This window comes from Serinus canaria, chromosome 3, assembly GCF_022539315.1.
Source record: "Serinus canaria isolate serCan28SL12 chromosome 3, serCan2020, whole genome shotgun sequence".
Classification (NCBI taxonomy): Eukaryota; Metazoa; Chordata; class Aves; order Passeriformes; family Fringillidae; genus Serinus; species Serinus canaria.
This window is the reverse complement of record NC_066316.1, coordinates 7,644,457-7,668,567: the sequence shown is the minus strand read 5'-3', so window position 1 is coordinate 7,668,567 and position 24,111 is coordinate 7,644,457. Positions and strand designations below refer to the sequence as shown.

The 24,111-nt window shown below is 39.2% G+C and overlaps 1 protein-coding gene across 5 annotated transcripts in view; it reads left to right on the top strand.

Annotated features, from left to right (window-relative positions):
- The window catches only part of ENAH (ENAH actin regulator), a 90,433-nt gene that overhangs the window by 19,595 nt on the left and 46,727 nt on the right, over positions 1-24,111 (top strand). Inside the window, exon 1 of one of the 5 annotated variants that reach the window (XM_030235634.2) lies at positions 18,893-18,911. The exons of the other annotated variants lie outside the window; for them this stretch is intronic. The gene's annotated coding sequence lies outside the window, so the exon portion shown is untranslated. Of the gene's footprint in view, positions 1-18,892; positions 18,912-24,111 lie in introns of those variants that run through there. 5 annotated transcript variants of the gene reach the window in all.

The window sequence follows — 24,111 nt, the reverse complement described above, 5'->3', positions numbered from 1 at the left end:
TAGGTTCATTGGTTTGTTATGAAATATTAGATAAAAAATATATCAGAAGTAGTGTAGCAGTAGATTACTTATGAAACAATGCAAATAGGTTTGAAAGCTGTTACATCTAAAATTAATGTCAGATTAACAAAGAAAGCTTGCCAGCATTTCCCCAGTGGTGATCCCTGGGCAGAGTGGCTGTTTATTTAAACTGGGACTTCCTTCTGACTATTTAAAACAATAGCAAATGACTTTTTATCTCAAAGACTTTGCTTCCTATCTTAGATTTAACTGCCTTGATAACAAGATGAAGAAAACAGGATGTGTAATTTAAATAAGACAGATACCAGCATTCTGTGATTCCCTGCCCATGGAGGGAGGCTTTGTGTGAACTGCAGAGATTTTAATATTAGAGTAGCATTGAGATTGGAGAGGTGCCTTGCTGGGGCAGACCACTGCTCAGTGTAGTCCCATACACCATCCTGGAGAGCAGCAGTAGGAGAAGCTGCTTGGCAGAGATTGCCAGGAGCCCCATGGGGATCTCTTTTCCTCTCCCTCTGCCAGCACCCTAGAATCCATTGTCTGTTTTGAGGTGTTTTGGAACATGCCTATGGATTCCTTTTATTAATTTTTTTAAAGAACCTGTTACCCATGAATTCCTCTAAATTCCTTTGTAGCTTGCTGATCTTATCTCTCTCCATAACTTCCTGTAGCAACAAAGTCCAGAAATTCACTATCTTTTTATGTAACTATTTAACCTTTAGGGTGGTAGGGATTTATTTAGGTGAAGTCAAATCAGAAGTTCAAATTTGCAACTGCTTCCCTTTGCCCTGTCATTGTGAGTTCTGCTTTTAAGCAGCCTGGTTTATGGTATGCAATCTAGTACAGTGAATATATCTCTTTGCAAGTTAAATGAAAAGGAGGAGCAATCATGTTCCAAAAGGGCATTGTTAATTTTCCTCAGTGTGGATTAAGTGGATATGCAGATGAAGGAGTTTAGAGTATCCAAACAGCACCTTCCAATTTATTCCTTTTAGCAAATAAAGGTCTGCACTAGTAAGGGAAGATCTTTCTAAACATTTTGACAATTTTTTGACAGGTTACTTTGGTGATTGCTCTAGCAGTGTGCAATATTTTTATGGCACAGTTTCTATAAAAGTGTTCTTTGTGTGTCTAGCACCGAGGCAGCGCGTGTTGCGTAATTTCTGTGGCTGGAGGGAAGAGCCTGAAACTTGCTCAGCTCCTGTGTGTGATTTACACTGAGCAAAACCAGGGCTGTCCTGCTGCTATCCTTGCATCAGGTCACTGTCCTGCTGCTGTACCTGGTTCATTACTCACATTACAGGTCAGTTTTGCTTGTTTTTCTTTTTCTTTCCCCCCTTTTTTCTTTTTTTAGCTGTCTCTAGGTAGCTGTGCTTAGAGCAAAGCACAGAAAACTGAGTAGAAATCCTGTGACACAGAGGAATATTAAAATTTTAAGCTTAGAACCTGTAATTCAGGAATGTGAGTTCTAAGACCTTAAACTTTAAATTCACAGGACCCTTGTATGTCAGGAGAAAAGTCAGTAGATTTTTATGGTGTAGTAGAAGTGGCTGGCTCTTTAACCTGCCTTCCCTTTATCTCCTTGATATGAGAGTTGTAAAACTGAAGCATGGTGACCTCAGAAGATAGTTATGGTGGCATCACTCCATATACTGTGACTCTGATGGATACTGTGACTCTGATGGAAGTTTTTCAGTGTAAGAGAAATATTGACTGAAAAAAAAAAAAAAAACCCAGCACGTATGATATGGTTAAAGTCTAGTGAAGTGCTTGAATTTACTCCTCTTTTAAGTTGTGTGCTGGCCATTGCACTCTTACTGCTTGTATTTGTGGATTGGCATAGTCTGTGTATTGTGAGTGTTAGGATTACTCCAGGAATTTTCTCACAGCACTTCTGGATGTTTTAAGTCTTAATCTGACACTAATGAAGGTTTTAGGCTTGATTTCCCTGACATCCTGGGTGGTCATAAACAGGAGTAGGAGTAATTTTTCAGTGATGGAAGGTGGAAATTTTGTGGGCTTTAGGTATTGAAGAGGTTAACAATCTCGTGTTGAAGTACAGGCAAGAAACTGATGAGTTTCTGATTTGGTCTGGGGAATCCAAAATGTTGTTTAAAACCTTTACAGGTAGTGTGTACTCAGAAGGTGCAGGTAGCTACAGCAGAATTCTTATTTTTTTGTCTGTTAGATGCTGGCTGTAAAGAGAGAATGTAGCTGTGTATAAGAAAATGTGCTTGTGTTCTAGTTAATTCAAAATTCAGTGATGTTTCCATGTCAGGACCAAAAGCTGTCTTTATTTATGGTTGTAAAGCTCCCATTGAAAGGAGCTGAGGTTATGTAATTTAAATTTAGGCCAAATTAAGTTCTTTTGGATTGTAAAATGGAACAGTGAATGATGCAGGAAAGGCCTTACTTGTCCTGTCTCTTGGAATCACACCTGGTCAGGATATTTGCTGACCACAGTGAGTAGCCTTTACAAATAACTTTAACTGAACTCCCATTTTAAGGTGGATAATTCTTTTTGATACAGAAAACCTCTGCCTTGTGTTTCCTTTAAAAGCAGCTGTGAACTTAATTCATTACCTCTCTGATCCAATTAAGAGACCCAACTTTGTATTTAGCTGTTTTTTGTTTCTCTGCAGTATTGTTGCTGATGGCTAGCTGCAAAAATCAGAGTGTACTTAGGTGTTTTAAACATAGGTTTTTTTCACATCCCCCCCCCCCCCCTTTTTTCCTTTTGTCCTAGGAAATGGAACTCTGAAAAGGTGTTCACTGTTTGTTTGGGGCCATTTAATAAATGAACATTTTTTCTGCTAATTGCTTTGGTAGGGGAATAATACCAGAACCTAGATTAAAATCCAAAAATACTGCAATAAATTTGGATTCCTACTCAAACTGTAGTGACAGCAAATTGATAATGAGATGTTGTCTAGAGATACTTGCTGTTACAACTGAATCACTTGGTTTATCACTGGAGTACCCAGAACTGAATATTGATGAAGGTTAGACATGATTCTGGCTGTTGTTGCAGCATAAATTTTGCAAAGAACAGCATTTTTGGCTGTTGGGATTCTACACCCCTGTGTACAGCAGAGGAACTGAACAAAAAGTGTTAAGCAGGAATAAAGATTTTTCCAATGAAAATGGAAATGATGGCATGGGATTGTTAGCTGAAGGTAAGCATAGAGATTTTGGGTGAGTTAAATCTAGACTGAATCAAGTAAATTCAGCTTAGAATACAGCACTTAATACTGCAGGATGCATTAATTCAATAATAATTCAATAATGCTGTGGCTTTCTCACCAGAGGAAGGGCTGGTGTATTGCAGTTCTCCTTTATAAGCATCCTGCAGGCTTGTTATCAGCTGGAGAAGGATCTGGAGGGAGCTTCTTGTCCTGGCTGCTGTGCCACACCCTGGTGTTACCTGGCTGCCAGGAGAGGCCCTGCAGGTTCTGCAATAAGCCACTGTTTCTGCAGGCACCCCCTGAAATGTGGGACAGTGGGAGAAGTCAGTGCTTTGCCTTCTGGTCCTAAAGAACCTTCAGAAACCAAGTGCAGGTCTCTTAAAATATAGGACTTGATGGAAAAGCTCTTTTAAAAGGCCTCAGAAGCAAGCCTGAGAGGCTCTAGGGTGGTTTTTGTTTCCTCACAAAGTTTTATAGTTTTCAAGTCTGGAGGCTGCTTTAGAGTAATAAGTGATGTTATGATACCAAAAAGTATTCAAATTACTTGTAAAAGTTTGGGGAACGAGAACTTTATTTAAATTACATTATGGCTGTAGTCGTGCAGGCTCAGACAATGAATTCACTGATTCAAGCCAACAATTGGTATGTGAAAAACAGAGACCTGTTGTCTTTGGGATTGCACTTTGAGTCAAATGGCATGCACAGAGCAGGAATTTGTGCAGTCATTCTGCAAACAGACCTTGTGTACTGTCTGACAGGTTTTTATTTTAATGCAGTTTGTTAAAAATATAACCTCTCTGTATATGCTGAAGTCAAGACTTTCAAAAATACAAATTTGCTGATATGTGCAAGTTTTAATTCCAAGCTTCCTTTAGCCAGTATTTCTAAAAATGTCACTTTGTATATGAAAGAGGAGCATGGATAGCACTGACCTGATTCTAGCACAGAGAATATCCATGCAAACTTTCCTACACCATTTTCTTCTCTGGTGTTTTGCAGACAGATTCAAACCAATCTGTTACAAAAAGGAGGAGAGAAGATTCAACACCTCCTCTTCATCCTTTATGGGTATTTATGGACCTGGCATGAATGACCACTCATAGGGGCTGGACCTTTAGGGAGCAAAAGCTGATTTTAGACCCAACACCAAATACCACAAGCCCAGAATTCTCAAGCTCTCTTTTTAGGAAGAATGTTTTAATAGTAGTTCAGCCTTCAGTGGTCATGTCGTTTGAATCTAATTATCAGAGTTGTCCCAAGGTGTTAGAATTTATCCAGACACTAGAATTACACAGGACAAGTGATACCAAGTTTCTCAGGGACATTGGTAAGATTGACAGCTTGGCCATTTGTTGTCACTTAATGCTTCAGCAGAAGTAGTAGCAGCTGGAGGATAAACATCTGAAGTGGTTGATAATGGAAGTTAAATTAGGCTTAAATGTGGACTGCAGCATCTGAGAAGCTAATGCATGTCTGGAGGTGGTGAAGAGCCACAAATTGCCATAGCTGGAATTACCAGGCACTTGCAGATGTTTGTGGTGCCTGTCATCCTTGGGTTTCTAGAACAACCTCAGTGCCACAAAATGTTTTCACAGCACGGGTCAGGTCGGAAGGGACAGCTCTGGGTCACTTGATCCAACCTTCCTGCTCTAGCAGGGTCACCCCAGAGCACACATGGCACAGGATTGTGTCCACATGGGTCTTATAATGTCCCCAGTGAGGGGGACTTCACAGCCTCTCTGGACAGCCTGTTCCAGTGCTCTGGCACTGCACAGGAAAAGTGTTTTCTCACATTCAGGTGAAACTTCTGTGCATGGGTTTCTGCCCGTTCCCTCTTGTCCTGTTGCCTGGCATCACTGAGGAGAGCCTGGATCCTTCCTCCTGGCAGCCTCCCTCAGATACTGAGACCTTGGTGACCCTGACATCCCCTCTGTGTTGTCTCTTCTCAGGGCTGAACAGCCCAGCTCCCTCTGCCTTTCCTCAGAAGGGAGATGCTCCAGACAGCAAAGCTGTACAAAGCTCTTCATGTACAATACATGGAGAGAAGCTGGACATGCTCAGGACTTTGGTAAAACCATCTGTAATCCAGAATTTTTAAAAGAAGCAGGTAAAGATCCAGACTGTTTGACCAAAAAATTTGCATATTCTTATCAGCTGGAACAAATACCATTTGAGTAACCACAGTGGAATGAGTTTCACCAGGCACCTTAATAATTGAAGCCACTGAAACTTAAATAGAATAATACTAAAAACAAAATTATTATTTTACTATATTAAAAATTGCTGGGAACTGTAACCAGGAGTCTGTTTCTAGACTCTTAGGGATTAATTTGATTTCATTTAGGGATTTATTGGTTTCATTTTGTTTCATTTTAAGGAATATTATTGCTAAAGGTTAATGGGTTCCAGAAATGATAAAAACAGATAACACTTGATGTTGATTATTCAGGCTTACTTTTCACAGTCCCTCATCATTTATGAGGACCAGGTTTCTGGTTCTCAGAGTAGTAAATGCCTCCTATGGTGGTACAGGAAGAACTTCTGGTTTGTTTCTTCCCCCCTGCCCAAAAAATTCTCTCTGCATGTGCTGCCATATGTAATGTTTGAAACTTGGAATATTTGTTTTATATCTTGTCTGAAATATTAAGGAAAAACTGTGCTTTTTGAGCTTGAAAACAGACAATTTAGTGTCTCTGCCTGTGGATGGGAAACACTGAGTTAGAATCATTATTATGCAAGCACTGCCCTCTTTTTTTTGGGTGGGAAGGGGTTGTTTGTTCCTTTGTCAGCAACCTGAGAGTCTTTGTGTGTTGTGAAGTTGCACGTGTGAGGAGGCAGAACGTTCTGCTCTAACCATGAAGAGCTTGTTCTGTAATCTGTTATCCTGGGACTCTGCATTAATCAGATGCCTGCTCATAATTTACCAGGATCATTTCTAGACAGTGCTGCATTTGAGGGACTGTTTATCCTGGGCAGATAAGTCAAAATAAAAATCACTTGGAGAAGTGTGAGAAAAAACAGTAAGAACACTGCTGAGCTGTGTCTCACTTATGTTGATGAGACATTCTGAATTCAGGGAAGATTTCTCATTTCCTAAACTATGATAAGTGAGTGTTTAGATCCTTGCTCAGTTGATTTCCTTCCATGTAACTTTGTCTCTGGAATGTTAAAGGAAGTTGGGACACTGTAGTCATGGGGGTTTTTTTTACTGCCACAGACATTGGGAGGCTCAAATGACACAGCACGCTGCTTTGGGCCACCAGCTGGTGCCATAATTGCAAATTAGTTGAGCTGTAGCTTTGGATCCTAATGAAGTTATGCATGCTCCTTGGGTGTTTCTCAGACATGGGAGCAGAGCCATGGCCAGGGATCATCTGAGCCAGATACATTTGGCTGATTAATTCTTACTCTGTGCCTTCTGAGACAGCCTCCTGCTGCTCTGGGAGCCATAAAAACAGCACCTAAGTGCTGCAATACATTTTGTAACTCTGCTGCTGCTGGATCCTGACCTTGTTCTGCCAGTGCTGGTCTCTCCTATGCCAGGGTTCACCTGGGATGGATACCTGTGGAATTGCATCACTGCCTGGAGGGGTTCATGTGATGGGGTCAGAAAGGGGGGCTGGCACCTTCTGCCTGCAGGTGTGCTCTGCTGGCTCTGAGGTCAAGGGCTGCCTGTGCACAGGGGTGATCCAAAAATAGCAGCTTGAAAAGAAGGAATCCAATAAACCTATCTTAACTTTATCAGACTGTTCCGTGAGATTTCACAATATTTCTTCATAGTCTGTTCTAGTATTTCAGTGCTGTTACTGTTAGAGGAATTTTCCTGTTATTCTTGTTTATAGGGGATGTTATTAGTACATCCTCAGGTTTTTTTTTTCCTTTGTGTGGAATGCTTTGCTCTTTTGTTTTGTAACCTTCTAACTCCCATGTCTTTTTTGATGCACTTCTGCCTTGCCCAGTGTTTTCCCACTTTGTGTGCCTGCTCTAGTCCACAGTGTGCTTCTTTGTGCTCATGTTTGTAGAAAGCAAACTGAAGTTACTTATTCTTTATGCTTTAGATTTTACATTATATGGCTAGGTGTCAATACCATATACTTAAAATGCAGTCCTTCCCCCCTGCCCTAAATAAGTTGGCTAATGATGGAAGGCAGTGCCTCTCACTTCAGTGTGATCTTTCCTGGCAGAAAGGTGGTACTTCCCCTGTATTCTTGTTTGTGCCCACGTTACCTGAGCCAGATTGTTACAAACAGTTCCCAAATGACCACTAGTAGCTACAGCTTTTATTTCACCCTCCCCCATACACTATTTCATCACCTACTCATCAATGGATTTGTCACAGAAAAGGTTATAAAGTGGTAAATCTTACATTCACAGGTAACTGGGAATCTTATTTTTTATGAGCATGTTTTTCATACTTGGAGGTGGATTTGCCTCTCAACAGGAAGCCTCTGCTCTTGGCAGTAATAATACTATTTGGATTGTTTTGGCCAAGCCATTGTTAATATCACTAGGTCTTGCAGTGTGAATGTTGATTACTTATTGGAGGTGAAGAAATTCTTCGATACATCTGTACTTAGTACAATTATTTATCATAAAAAAAAAAGTATAAAAGTGTTCCCTGTGGGTTTACACTGCACTATTAAAGACATGCCTGTTTTTTCATGAGGCTGTTCTATAAACTGAATGTCTTTATGTGATGCAACAGTATTTTTAGGTGTTTCAGGATGCTGCTTTACCTCTTTGAAGGCTTTTCTAATTGTTTCTTTAGCTGTTGAGGTGAAGGAGACACAGGTGGCTGCCACTGTATGCTGTTTTATGAGGAATTGTGAATAGTGTTTGGTCTGTTCCCAGACTTTCCAATTTGCTTTGAATGCTCCCTTATAATGTGTTGGCTACTTTTCTGACCATTGTTAGGCAGGAAGAGGTAAGACTACATGCTGGTGCTTGTTATTGTATTTTTCATTTGAATATTTTCTTCAAAATGCCTGTGCTTTTGTGTTGGTTTTGGGTTACTTTTTTGAGAAGTCTGGCTCCTGTGGACTTCTCTGTGTGTCCACTTAATTTAGCAGATATTAGCTGTTAAAAAACACTGCCTGATGTCCCAGCTGGTGGAGGGAGCTGTGTTGCCATAGCTGGATTTAAATAACCTCTGTCCTGCCTTGAGTTGCTGCTGTAGGTCTGACACAGAACCATAAGGAAAGCAGCTACTGACATCCAAACTACTGCTTCTAACAAGGCCTGGCTTTGATTAGGCTGCCTAGGTTGCTGGCAGCCTTAGAAGCCTGGAATAAAAGTTCTTAAACCAAACCAGAACTTTGGCTAATTCAGAGCATTGTGCTGCTGGGGTGGCTACCCAGTTTGCTGGGCCAGCCTGGAGCAGCCTTTCTGCAGCTTTCTGCTTTGGTTTTCATTCTGTGAGCTTTCTGCTCACTCTTGGTGGTAATAGGAACCCCAGGTCTCCCCTGCTTTGGTTTTGCTTCCTATTTGTCTCAGTTTTGTGAAAAAGATCACCCAGTTCCAACCCCTGTGCCATGGGCACAGACACTTTCCACTAGACCAGATTGTCAGAGCCCCATCCAACCTGCTCTGCACTCATGGCAGTGTCAAGCTGGTGTTTAAAACAAGTGTCAAATTAACAAAATATGCTGCTGGGTTGCTTTTCTTTCCAGGTGAAATTCAGTTTTAGGAAGAAATTCATTCTTGTAACAAATCTTTCTTGTAATGAACCATGAGTTGCATATCCATGGGGCTGGAATGTGTCCCTCCAAGATTAGCTTTTGCTTCTGAAGCAACTTGCATGAGGATGCAGCAGCAGCAGCAGAACTCTTCCATGGAGTAGCATGTGCTTCCAATAGCTGATGGTTACACTGGCCTCCCTGGCATGCTGCTGGATGGGTTCAGAAGCAGTGTGCAGTCTGACAAAATGTGATTACTCTGCACTTACTGGTACACGTAGTGTCTGGGAAACCCTGATGTAAGTCTTGAAAGGCTTTATCTCAACAGTCTTGCTTGATAGCCTTTGGGAGCTTTTTTCCAAAACAAATGACTCACAGCCCTTAGGTCCTTCATAGAGGCAGTGAATGCTGTTCTTTGTGCATGGGAGGAGGGAGAACAAGCAGTTTACCTTTTTGCTTTTTAAGATAAACTCTATAAACAAAACAACCCCCACAAGTAATATGCTGATTTAGGGGAGGAAAAAGGTCACAGTGGAAAAAAAGAAGTTGAAAGTATGTAATTTTTTGCAGCCTATTTAAAGGTTGTTAGTGTTTTCTGGAACATTACCTGTTCGTTTTATGCACAGAGAGTGTAAACTGAGTTCTGTTGACTTTGTGTCACATTACATTAACCAAATTTTATCATCACATTTTATCACCTGCATTTTAAGAAATGAATTTGGACAATTGGATATGCAGAAATGGAAACTGAATTAGACTATATCAGGGACCAGCTAATTGAATTGTGGTTTTAACATATAACCACATATGGCATAAAGCAGGTACTAAAACTTCCCTTTTCCCTCTGTCTCCTTGCAAAATACCTGTTTGGGGTTGGTAGTGCAGTCTGTTTGCTTCCCTTAGCTTAGCAGCTGATCACATAATGTATTCTGGAAATGAATGCATAGCTAGTCTGAAAATGCTGTTTGGTGTTAATCCCCTTGTCTTGTATATCATTTCCCTAAAAAAATAGGCTTTTGTGAGGCAGGTAACAACTGAAGAGAACTAAATCTTGTGAAGTGTGTAGCTGCTGTTATCACACTGATGTGTGTGCTACAGCATGGAGATATTCTTGAGTTAAAGAACGAAAAATCGCCCATCAACACAGCAGAAAAACCCAAACCAAACCAGAAATAGCCCATCCAAACTGCCTCCAAAGCAGACCTGAAGGCCCTGGTTAGAGAGTAGGATTCCCAGAGTTTCCCAGAGGGAAGCTGCAGAACACTCCCTGTGTGGTTTAAAGATTAAACCTTTGAGTGTAGCTGTTGAAAGAGTGTCGTGAGACTGGAAAAACCCAGCCTAGGAGTAAGGGCTGGAAATAGCAGTCAAATCTTCTCTGCCATAAATCCTAAATTATCTCAGTCCTGAAATGAGTATGACAGACAGCAATATCCTAAAATGCTGGTTCAAACGAGGCAGGGTTGCCTGGAAAAGGTGGTTTCCAAAAGCTGGAGAGGGAAGAGAATACAATGGTTGGAGTGTTGATCTGGAGCAGTGAAAGGCACGTTCCATTTGGAGCCTGGTCTTGTACAATGGGAGAGGCCCCTGGATGCCAGCTGGATTGTACTGCCTTTATGTGTTAAAAGAGCATTTTCTGATAATTACTGCTGGATTAGCTGAACCAGTGAAAATCCCTGCTCAGATAAAGCTTTCTGGCACTTGCAGCTAGCACAACCCTAAACAATGGATATGCTGATAAGGAGTCTTGATTTTCTAGTGTGAGCAAAATTGTTCTTCAGCTCACCTTTGGTTGTAGTTTCTCCTCTAAAATATTTATCAGCGCAAATAATCAATGAATATATAACTCTGCTTTTAAATACTCTTTTCCCAGTTGCAGTTTGCAAGTCTTTTTTTTTTTTTTTTCATTTGGAATGTATAGTGGTTAGTATAGGCCTCTCTACCATTTTATTCCTCTGATGTATTTTTCATACTTAAAACCACAGAATAAAAGCCTTAACTGGCTAGAGCTGCTGTTCTGTTTAGGCTGTTTGTATTCCTACTTTCTAGATTGAATTTCTAATTTCAGTTTAATGAGAAGTACTTCCTTGTATGTAATGATTCACTGAATAAACTTGGGTAAGAAAAGATAAGCAGTAAAATTAAGCACAAGGTAATAGTATTTTCAGTTTAAATACTGAGCTCTTAGGGTGAGATAAGGTGTAGTCAGTTATGCTCCTTGAAAAGGAGGAAATAGAATAGCTGACATCCAGTTCTAACTAATATTAGAAGAAAATGTCTAAACATATCTTCCAGTTTTGATAGTAATGTAATAAATGTACTCTTGCTAAATCAGGGGACTTTTGGATCTAATTGCTATTTTGAAAAGTTCATTTTCCTGTTTTTCTAGTAAAGGAAGCCAGTAACTACTTTTGTCCTTGCCCTAAATTAAAAAAAATAATTATCAGAACTTTAAGGGACTTTCCAACCTGGTAATACCATTGGGTACAAAGGACTTAGTGGAATTTTTTTTTGTAAAATAATGTCTTATATGTACAACATAATATATGAAAGCATAAAAATCTGTAGACTTTTTCTTCGGAGTGATGTTTTTAATTAAATTTTTGCTGTTCTGGAGTCAAGTCTTGTGCCCAAGTACAGATAGAAATTCACATGCAGAGGTTTTGGATTTGTTGAATAATTATTTGTATTTGTTCATGCAGATATGCTTGAAAGTGTGATTTGTCATGTCTGGGAAAGTTTAAAATGAAAGAGCTCTTGGGAAATACAATCTCCTTTTGCTATCACCAGTAGATGTGATGCAATTTGTTCTAAAACTTGGGGGTAGAGGTAGGTGGTATTTTAATGGAACAGAACATGGATATGTGCCTGTTACTGTAAATCCTACTGTTTAACAGATTAGCATTTTGTCCTGTTTCCAGCTGGGACACACATTTAAGATTAAAGTAAATGTGAAAGAGAGTTGCCTTTCGAGTCTTAAAATTGAGGTTTTGTCTCCAAACATGAGCATTTGCAAAGCAAAGGGAACAACTGGAGAGACAGCTGAAGTGCTTAGGAACTGGGAGCAGGAAAGCAAGGCAAACACAGTTTCTCACTGTTTAACTTGGTAACTGTTTTTCTGGTGTGAAGGCAGATCTCAGTGACAACATTTAAGAAGCTAACAAGCAAAGCATCCTAAAATGGGGGAAACAAAGTATTGCAGTCTGAAGCAATAATTACTTTGCCAAGAGGTTTGAAATACTAGAGGAGCTGCTCTCTAGAAGAAAAACCGGTGTGTAGCTCATGAGGAAGCTGTTGATCAATATAGTAACTTTTATGACCTTGCATAATGATTTAGTAATTTTTTTCTATGTGGGTGTTGTCTGCTCTGGAGTGAGACTGCTCTTTCTTTTTTTTTTTTTTTAATTTTTTTTATTTTTACTGTGTAACCATTTTGCTAGAATTTTGATACAGACCTATATGAGAGAGGTGAGAGATGTTGAAAAACAGTTTTTGTTTTTACTCCTGGAGATGATGGTGCAAATGTCCATTTGTGCTGGCTGCTCTGTGTGAGTAAAACCCCTCCAAACAAGTGTTTGAAGCACACATCTGTGTTGATACACTTGTGTTCAAGGGCTGTGTGCTTACTGCCACTGCACTCTCTCTGCTTAATTTTTATTGCAAGAGATACTTGAAATAGCTGACATTGTGGGAAAATGAAACAGCTTCTACTCAGTGTTTCATGGTGCATCGAAATCATCCAGTTTTCTAGGACAGAACGTTAGATGTAATGAATGCACAAATGTAAGTGTTAATTATTAACTAGATTGAATTAGTTACTGCAGTCATCTGTTGGTGTTCAAAGTTAAAAGTGGGTCACTGAGTCTCAAAATACTTTTGCAATGAATTCTAACATTGATTTTCCTATTTCTTCTTGTGCTGTTCTTTGCCTGCTAGTCTGGAGAGGAAGAGTAGAGCACTTCAAGCCTGTTGCTTGTACAAGTACCAATTAGTGTACAAGTAACCTGTCCCTTCTGCCAGAATTACAGCAGCACATATTTCTGCCACCTCCAGAAAAAGCATTTAATTTACAAATAAATGTATAAATAGTGACAGAATTTTTAGATCATATTACCTTTACCACTTTGTTGTTAATAAAGTCATTAACTGATGAAATCAAGATTCAGACTTTAGGAAGTGCAGAATTTTTTACTGTTGTGAAACAGCACTGCATGAAGGATATTTAGAGGAAAAACTGATCACAGGTTTGAATGGTTATAGGTTAATTTAAGCTGCATTTAATAAAAGAATGTATGCAATTGAGAGGATACCTCAGGGACTAGGTATTGATGGCAAGCCTCAGTACCTTGAGGGAAGTGTATTAGCAAGCCTTGCTGGAAGAAGGGAGGAAGTTGGGGGGTGGTGCATGAGTTGGAATCAGGAATTTCTTCAAGGTAAAATGTTGACTGACTTGCAGTCAGACTTGGAAGAAGAGCTTCTGAAGGAGCAGTGTGAGCAGCCTCTTCAAGAAGGATATTACTAATATGTCGGGTATAGGAGGAGTGAAAAATAGGAGTTGAAAAAATGATATTGAGAGATAAAATGATGTGGGAAAGAAATCAGAGTTATTCAAATGAGACTGACTTAGCCTTGCCAAAAAGTAATTTGGATCAAAGAAGAGGAGAGTACAAGAAAAATGTGCTGTTCCATGAGTAAATGCAGTAGTTTGGCAGGAAAATTGAATTCTTATTTCGATATAGGTGGTAACTTTGACTGCATTCAATGGCAAATATAAATAACCCATAATTGAAGTGAAAGCAGAATGCTTCCAAATTGTGTCAACTTGATGATGATGAGCTCTCCTTGATTTGTGAAATTTGTGTTGAAACCTGTGCTCAAAGAGGAGAGCAGACCTCCACTGTAGAGAGGCATTTAAGTGGAAATTTAGTATTCCTTTCTTTTACACATTATCATAAATGTCTCTGCTGAATGCACAACATAAGAATGCTCATTAGATTTTCCTGTACAAGGAAGCTGTTGTAACTGGGGTAATTTTTACACATCAGTGTTTGCTTACTACACTGTGACAGGTCTTGAGTTGCTTAAGGATTCCTTTGTTTAGAGCTTCTTGAATAAGGCCCAGAATTTTGCCTTTTCCTGGTGCCCTTGGAAATGAGGACAGGATTGTCAAGAGCTCTGTTTATAGCTGAAGTATTTTGTAGTACAGACTTGTTAAGAGATGTCAGAAATTCATGAATCAATCTTATGTGTTTTGTTGGGAGGAGAGTGTGAAAGAAATAAGGCTTATTGCTTATTATTAAATATTCAGACATTTATTTGGTAGTACACATCCGTGATATAAATACTATGTTGTTTATTTAAACCTCTTACTTTTAGGCTTTGAATATTAGAACCACCAGCAGTCTCTAAGATCTTCATTTAAAGGCTACAGAAGGAGAGGCTGCTTGAAACTTCAAGTGTGAAATGCATGTTGTTATTTTTGGGAAGAGCATTCCAATAAAATGAGGTGCTAAGGCAGAAATTGTCATAAATAAAGTACTTCTATGTCTGCAGTTCACTGGGGTGTTCTCAAAGAATTTTATTTCTTGAGACACACACTGTCTTAGTCAGGGTGGGAGTTCTTGGGGTTCATCTGCTCCCATCACCTTGGCTGGGTTGAATTTTGGAGTCTCAAAGGATGGAGATTCCACAGCTCCCCTGGGCAGCCTCTCCCAGTATTTCACTGATTTCTTGGTGCAGCTTCTCCGTGCCTGGTTGAAAGCTCCTTTTCTGCACTTTTTGATTATCTCCCACCTTTCTGTAGTGCACTTCTGAGAAGATTGTGCCTCTTTTTCCCTGTAATTCCCTGTTGAGTAGTTGAGAGTGGCCATTATGTTCCTGCCTTAGCTGGAGACTGAACAAGCCCAGCTGTGAAGTCACTCTCAGTGCATCTTTTCCTCTAGCCCCATTAATGGTTTTCTTTTTGATTTGCTCCAAGTTGTTCCTTCCACTGGGGAGCCCAAAATTGGGCACAATGTGCTGGATGCAGTCTGATTAGAGAGGAACAATCACTTTTTACATCATTGAGGTTATTTTGTCCTAGATGCAAGTTTTAGCCCTTGCCTTCAGATTTCTTGAGGTTTCTGTCACCTGATTTCTCCAGCCTGCTGAGAAACCTCTGAAAAAACAGAAACAGAAAAACCTCTGAAAAAACAGAAACAGCAGCTCTGCTGTCCAGCATACCAGTCCATCCCAATTTACAGAAATGCATCCACTTGCTGAAGTTTCATTGGATGCCATTTTTCTGGTGATAAATGCATTAAACAGCATTGTAGTGGTATTGATCCCCCTGAGAAATGCTCTAGGGACAGCTTACCAGGTAGATGTCAAACTGCTCCCTGCAGCCTTCTGAGCCTCTGGCTCCTCAAACCTTGGTTCTTGTTCTGCTGGAAGATGGTCATGACATTTGTCTTTTTCAGGCTGGCAGGAACTTCTCTTGATTACCCTGCAGAGCTGTTAGAGTGGCCTCACGGTGTCACCTCGTGGTACCTTCACCTGTGTTGGGTGCATGCTGTTCACTTGGATGGACCCAACACCTCTCTGTATCCAATTCATCAAACTGGAGTCCCTAACTTTATTTCCCTCTAATGCAATACTGGAAACCTGGAAACTCTGGGACCAAACTTGGTTTTGAGACCAAGGCAATTATATGTAGCCTTTTCTTGTACTTTGCTGCTCACATTTTCATGATTAATCCATAAAACCATAGAAGGTTTGGGGTTGGAAGGGATCTTAAAGATCACCCAGCTCCAACCTCTGTGCCATGGGCACAGACACTTTCCACAAGATCCAATCCAACCTGGCCTGAACTCGTGTCAATGTCAGGCTGGTGTTTAAAACCAAGTGTTAAATTAACAAAATGTGGCAGTGAGTTGCTTTTCTTTCCATGTGAAATTCAGTTTTAGGAAGACAATTCCTTCTTGTAATGAATCTTTCTTGTGATGAGCCATGAATTGCATATTCATATGTTAACACTGGGGCTAGAATGTGTCACTCAGAGATTAGCCACCTTCCCTTTACACAGCTCTCTACATCAGAGGCTGCCCTTAGATTAAATAGGTGATGTCAAAACGCTGCTCTCTTGCTGTTCAAGAGGAGCTGGGCATTGTTTATCTGCAAGTAAAATGAGTTACATGATCTGTGGTGCTGGTAATGTAATGATGGATTCAGTTGCAGCACGTTCAGGAACTGGGATTGCCTGGGGAATCTGAGCTCTGAAAGCTGTGATTTGTACCATGTGTCAAAAGCTTAGGCAATAACAGAAGAAGGTCACTTTTTTTGTGAAAATATGTATAGAACATAGGAAATGTATGGATGTTAAGTGGTTTTTTCACAGGAAGTCATCAGCTGTCAGTCTGGTTGTTGGAGATGTTGTTTTTCATGCCTGCCTAAAAAGGTTTTCCACAGTATGTTGGGCTCACATTCATGGAATTGCAGCAAAGAAGGCAGCAAACCCTTGAAAAACAGACTGTTTGTAGGGAAGGACTAATATGTCTGGCTAGCTTTTGCTCCTGGCCTTTTAAGGCCTTCAGGTTAAAAGCTTTGAACTTTACAATCCATCATGATGGTTCCTATTCAGTGAAGATACTGATTTTATGGTTGATAGCTTTGTTCAATTACAGGGTACCCTGGTGCTTGCAGGTTGGTTCATTCCCAAATTTTGCTCTAGAGATTTTTTTCCATTAGCTTTGACAACAGAGACAAACCAAGAAATTGATTTTTGATAAAAATCTGCCTTGAGATAGGTGAAAGATCATGGTAGGAATCTTCTCCTCCTGTTGTAGTGCTGAATAAAATCACTACCCAGACAGAATTAGCCTTTACTGTGGCAAAACCTTTGGCTTGTGATGCCACAGTATTGAATCTGCTTCAATTACTGCATGGATTCTGCACAGCCTTTTAGTGTAAGCAAAGTGGTAAATGCCCTGAAGAAATATGTTTGAAAAATCAGTGGAAAAATGGATTTGATTATAACAATGTAATATTTTTCAGGAAAAAAATCAGGATAAATTACCAAAAATGCCATGTCTAAGGGAACGCCCCTGTGTAAGAGGATAAAAGAAAGCAAGGATGTGGATGAGTGCATGGAGCAAGCATAAAGTGAATTATCTTATTTCATGGTTCTGTGGAGTCTAAATGCAGGACTTGATTTTACCAGTATAAAAATAATGGCTAGAAAGATTTCCCCTGTCAGTGTAAATGTGTTATAATGAAATCCTTGGCTTCTGTATAGTCCTGATTTATTTTTTTTTCAAAACATCTGTTGGAAATATTTATTGGAAAAAAATATCTTCATGATTCTCTGTGGGATGAAAAGGTAGAGAAAATAGTGGAAGAAAGTGGGAGAATGTTGCTCTTGTCTCTTGCAGGTTGTTTCATTGAAAATCTTACCTCCAAGCTAAAATAATGAAGGCTTCTAACAAAGGATTTCCATGAAGTTACCACTAAGTTTGCATACAAGGCAAAGACCAAATCTGTGCATGAAATTCTACTATATATAGAATTCTAGCATATATAGAATTCTAGCATATATTCTTCTCTGTCTCAAGCTTGGAATGATGGATGGTGAAAGTTCAGGATTCTATACTTATTAAAGGAAGAAGATAGCAAATGGTTATTCCTTCTGTCTGCTGAAGGAATTGTTTAAAAAACACCCTTACTTTTGTGTATGAAAGGATTTTGGTGTCTGTTTCTCTTAACTGGTATCTGGTTTTGGGTAACTGCACAGTCTATTTAAATTGAGAGTTGAGAAGTGAAGTATCTTCATATCACCTTTGGTTGGACTTCAGAGAGGATTTTTGAATGTAAGGGTAATTAAAATTAGTCAGATATGTATATTTTATTAATCCTACATTACATTATTGCATATACAGTTAGCCATTGTTAATACAACTAGTTTCATGCTACTCAAAGTCCACATTTTTCAGTCTGTTGTTCTTAATTCCTATTAATGCCTCTGGGGTTTTTTTTTAGGTTTGTCTCTGTAGAGTCAATGTTTATTGGTTTGACTTGTTGTGTTCTCTCCTAGATATTTCTGATTTCCTTTGAGGGAATAAGTGAATTTTTATGTGAACCAGCATATGACAAACCTGGAGACAAAATTCAATTGCCAACACAAAATTGCTTTGTCCATTGCATAAAAACATGAAATACATGAATATGTGAAACGTTCGGGTAAAGAAAATTTCTTTGGGTTTTAATTTGGGAATTCTGTGTGAAAAGTAGGCTTTCACTTGACATCAACCTGCTGTTCTAAATCATATTTCTCTTTCTGCCTGAATGTCCTGCAATGATTTCTTTCAGCTGTTTGATATTCACCTGCTGCTGTGGAACAAGCTACAAATGCAAAATCATCAAGGAACAGATTTATAGCAACAAGAGAAATTTATGAGACTTTTCTGGCTCCGAGAACAGACTACTCCTAAATTAATGTTAAATGCTTTTATGCACAAGATGAAAACCAATTTTCTTTCAGTGGGAGATGCTCATTGAGCAAAGAAAGTTTGTCCTCAGCAAACTGTGTACCAGCTAAAACTCTGGAGTGTTACAGAACCCTGTGCCAAGAGCAAAGCACCTTTCTTTTGCCAACTATTAATCCCACTGATTCAGTCTCCCCTGATTCTCAGCAGTACTAGTTTTATTTCTAGTTGGGACTTTCCATGCAGGATTTTCTGCTGGTTTCTGATGTTGCAGCTAATCTGTATTCTGAGTAATTCATGAGAAGAAAAAGTGGGAGAGATGAATGAATCTCTCGGTTATCAGAGACGGAAAAGTGGGAGAGATGAATGAATCTCTGTTATCAATCAAAAGTTTCCCAGGCACAGGCAAGTACAGGAGAGCTGCTAGTGAGAAGCAATCTGGGATTTTTCCCTCTGCATTCACCTCCTGTTCCAACAGGCTCTCTTGTTTGAGTTGGATCTGCTGGAAGGAATCAGCAAGGACTCTTGTCCTGTGGGGGGTTGTAGAGTCTGAAGAAGAATCTGCATGGAAACAGGTCAGATGAATCAGCTGCTCCTGAGTCTTCTTTTATAAACCTAAATAGCAAGTGAGTTCTATCCTGGCTGAGGTGTTGGGGTGGGCAAGCTGCATCATTTGAAGTTGGGTACAAGTGCACAGCACAGCTTACTTCCTTCTGCTGTACCAAGCCCGTGATGTTCCCTTGCCAGCCCCATGTTTAACTGGCTTTTAGTAATGCAGGGAAAGTTGAGATTCTTCCTTTTCAGCTGGGGATGAGTTAGAGAAACTTAACTTATTGGACTTCTCTGTTCACCTCTGCAGAGCCCTAAAGGTTTCTATTTTTCCATGATGTCTTGTTGGCAGAAGGAGGAGTAGAATTGTTATACTCAGCCTCCTCTGAGATGTTCTTCTGGCTGAAGTGCTTAAGTTCAAGAAATGAATAAAATTAAAGCAGCTGATTATGAGTTAAAAACCTAAAGTAATCCAAAGTTCTTCCCCTCTCCTCACTCACATCACCCCCATCAACAAAGCCAAGCCCTTTCCCCTACTCCCAAAAAATAAACATTAAGCTGTGTAATTGAGTTCAGTCTGGAGCATATTTGAGGGCATAGGAAATATTTCTGTGTTCACTTCAAGATGCTAAAAAATAGCCTAAGTGTTCAGCCAGATGAGCAACTTAGGATACATGGCAACTTTGTCTACAGTGCCTGATTTAGTTAGTAGAAAGTAATAGTACAGTATATGTGGGATTTTGTTTGGGTTTTAACTTTTTAATAGCAAAACAGAGAACACACAGATTCACTGTGATGTGCCAGTTGGGGTTTAGGAGCAAGCAGGAAAAATTACCTTGCAAAACACCACCACTAAGATTGAGAACTTTATATCTCAACCAGCATTTAGCTGCTTTTCAAAAATGTGTATTTTTAAGATGTTAGAATTGGAAATATTTAGAGTTTCTTTCTAGCTTTGTGCCAACTGGTTTGAAAATCCTAAACAGGCGTTTGATGAATCAGTGTCTCTTCCCATTCCTTCTGCCCCGCAAAGACTGCACATTTTAAGAACATGTTGTTATGTCCCTGTAAATTGAGAACATAGCAGGGAAAAAAAACCAACCTGAATCACCAGAGGCAGTGGTAATGGGATATAATTTTTCAAACCCCTCATTGTTACATTACTGACAAAAATAGCAAAGGTTGAGCGTCAGAGCTGTCACAGCTTTTGCTTGCTTTTATTAGAATATTTAAGTGACCTTTTCTGTGGCTGCAATTGTCCTGTGTTTCATATGAGTTTGATCCTTGAAATATGTTTATCCTTTTTACTTCTTGAGGGAGGAAAACCGAGCATCCACTTCTCGTGGAGAGGGAGGAAAAAAAATAAGGCTTAGGTCAGCAGACTGGATTGGTGTCACTGTGCATTGAGCTTAAGAACTTGGGATGTGAAAGAATGAACACATTCCATCTGGGCAAAAGAATGATGTCTGCTAGGGTTCAGTTTGCTATGGTTTTTGAGCTTTTTGTATGATCTCATCACTGGAGGAGGAAAATATATTCTCCCATAAGAATCATCTTATACTTATGATTCATTACTACTGTGGTTTTTTGTGTGAGCCTTTTGAGTGCCAGACCTCCCCCCACTCTTCCACCCCAAATAAAAACCAGCCACCCTGTCGTTGGCTTTATATGGTATTGCTGTAGGTGGACTTACCCAGAATAATGGCTGGCTTTAACAATCAGAGCCTTACATCTTTGTCTGGAGAATAACTCCTCCTAACATATATTTATCCAGCTATTTGTCAAGCTTTACATTTTGGGAAGAGAGCTTTGTACACTTTGTCTCCTAAGGTTTGGTAAGCACTTTTTTTGCATGACTCTTCCCTCGTATGAATTTTCTGTTTTCTGCAAATAATTTCATTTACTTAGTTTAGTAAGTTTACTTGAGAACATCCTGATTTCTCAGTTTTTCTTTGTTAATATTTCACTGTAGTTCCCCAGCACGCTGCCCTAATAATCTAGCAATCAGTTCTTGGAGCAGCTGTGCATTTTGGCAGTAGCATGTGAAGCTGGAGATGCTCAATCTCCCACATCCCTTAATCAACTCACATATTGAAAAGGGGCAGGCTAATCCAAATCTAATGGTTTCTGGAACCATTACACCCCACTAGGAAGAGGAAAATTTGTAGATAGGCAAGTAAACCCAGTAGGATGCTTTTGAAGGCCTAATGACATGGCATTTTCCTCTTGCAACATAGCTGGAGACAGTTGGTTTATTTGCCACCTGTGTAAGGTGATGTATAAAAAAATCTGCATTTGTGATCAGACCAAAGTGATTCTGGTGCAGTGAATGAAGGAAGCCATCCTAGCACAGGTCATGTGAGGGACACAGGTGTCACAGCAAGCCCTGGGGACTGTGAGGAGCTTGTGTATAAATACTGAGATGGGTGAAGACCTGTTCCCTATACAAGTACAGCAGGGAAGTGTCATAAGCATGAAAAGCAAGAAATACAATAAATGATACTATTCTTGTTCACTTGGCTCTTGTCCTTTTGCACTGAAGTTCATATATAATTGTGGAATACAGAGGCTGGTTCAGATTCTAGTAACAGTGTGTATGCTAAATTCAGAATTTTCCTAGAAAAAGGTGGATCTTCAGGAAAAAACCCTAAACTGTGTTTTTCATTAGATCTGTCAAAGATAGTCATGAGCTAACAGTGTAGATTTTTGATTTGCTGTAACCCTTAGAAGTTAATGGATTTCTAGTATGCTGCTTTTTTTTGGCATTTTTAAATACTTTATGGTGTCTAATTATAATGTACAATGTACTATATTCAGATGCTAAACTATCAAATTACCATTGAAAAGCAGAACTAAAGATTCTTTTCACTAAAGCTCATGCCTCCATGCGTTTCTTTTTTCTTCATTTTAGAGAACTTATTACTAAGAGAGAGTAATTGAATAAATCACCCTTTCACCTGATAATTATTGAACCCTGGAAATAGGCTAGCATCCTGTGATGGTTTAATTTCTTTCTGATAGGGATCTTTTCTTTCATTTTTCCATCTTACTCTTGCAGTCTGATAAACAAAGTGCTGTGTGGTGGGAACTGTTGGCAGGAGGGGAGCATGTCACCTTCAAATTGATACCTGGATATGAAAATTACACACTTGCAACACTGAAATTTTAGTGACAGGATTTGTATGAAATGAAGGCAGAAGGTTTATTATGTAGTGATTGAAAAGGTCAGCTGGAAATTGTTTGTAGTTGTGATTTTTAAAAGTTTGTGAATGATCTCATATTTTTAGATGAATAAGACTAATTCCCTGTTACGAAAATGCAACATGAAGTAGTTGTGATCTGGACTTGGTTGATACTTCCAGTTATAAGACATGGCCTGAGAAGTGGAACTAAAAATAGTTTAGCAGTTGTTAAAGAAAAGCCAGAAATTCAATTCAAGGTCATCTTATTTGCACTTGTGAAGAGTGCCACTTGAATACTGAATAGTTCTAAAATGAATAGGTTTTTTTTCTTTTTTTTTTTTTGTTTGTTTGTTTGTTTGTTTTTGTTTTTTGTATGTTAAAAAAAATAATGTAAGAAGTTTTATAAACTCAGGCTGAATAAGAGCACTTGAAATGTGGTGGTCTGTCCTGTTAAGTCTCCTGCTCACTGTACCATTACTCAGTCACTCTCTGCTTCTACCTTTGCTGTAATTGGAACATATTAGCTTAGAATCATAGTCTCAATTTTTAATAGAATTTTCTTTTTTTTTTTTTAAATCTGTCTGGCACATGACTGAGTGGAAGTTACTTTTTGGCAAGAACTCTGCAAACCACATGGCTCTGCTTCCAAACCAGTATCTAGGCCTGTCACCTATGGTTTATCATGCCTGTGATTGATCCAAATTGAAATATAGCAAAAATTTATTATGGCTTCAGAAGTTTTCCAAGTTTACTGTCAGGCATTTTAGCAAAACCACTGCTGTTTGTCATGTACTTTGTGAACGGTACAGAATGTTTCTAGGTTTGAACTTTAAGATGTGTGCCAAAAATATCTAAAAATAAAGAAATCCAGTAGGTTCTTGCTCTGTCCTCTTCTCATGTGAGTGAACTGTATTTCACTGTGGTATATATTTAATGGGACTGCAAAATGCCTAAAAGCTGTACCAAAATTTGGTTTTTTGCATTTTAGTCTTCCTGTTTTGGATGTGCTCCTTCCAGTCTAAGCTATAAACTATGCTTAGAAAAGAAGCACTTCAATTATGTATATTATTACTTTAATATCCCTAAATTAAACTAGAAAAAGGGTGGCCTAATTAAAGGTTGTAATCCCATTCTGATCTAGTTGGTGAATAGGTGATGGGGTTAGAACACATGCATTTTTAAAATTAAGAACCTATTTCCTCATTTGTGCATGAATCTCCCATGTGCATGAGAGACATGGTCTCAGTGTTCTCTCTTCTCCATGAGCCCTAAGGAGCATCCCAGTATTGAGTGCTTGTAGAATTGTTAGAATGCCATGGAAAGTGTGACAGAAATTGATTCTGTTTTCTCAAAAATGTCTGTATTGAAAGTTAACAAAACAGCTAGATGTACTTCAGAATTTTCTTGTGTTAGGAGATGTAAGTAAGATACTGGGAAATTCAGCATGGTCTTTGGAAAAAAAAACCCCAATAAAGACACACCAAACCAACCAATAAAAATCTCAAAAAAACCCAAATCCAGATAAATGGGTAGGGGAGGAATCCTTTCCCTCTTTCAGCAAATATGAAGAAATACTCCTTTACTTTCCTATGTCTCCTCAGCCTTCTCAGTTTTCCAAATGGCAGGCCACATTCCTTGCAAGCCAGGCATCATGTGCTTTCTATAATGTTGGATGTGCTGGAGTGGTATGTTCACAGAACCTGACTTACTGATAAGAAATCATTCCTTTCTATTTTTGTCTGCATCTGGACATTCCCCCCAAAGACAACCTGCATGGTATCACCCTTTCCTCTCCTAATAAATAGTCTGGTTTTGGAATGGTCTGATTTCATCTGTTTCTTATATGATGACATTCATGATGTTCTCCTTTTTAATTTCAGGCTGTAGCTCAGCTTCCAGATGACTGGCATAATCAGGGTTAGCTACCAATAGCAATCTCCTGATGAATTTGCACTTTCTGGTCATCAGTAGGACCTTTTCTCAGGGAGAAAATGTTACATCTGGCTGTCAACTGTTGTAAAATGTGTCAAAATGTGTTTCATTT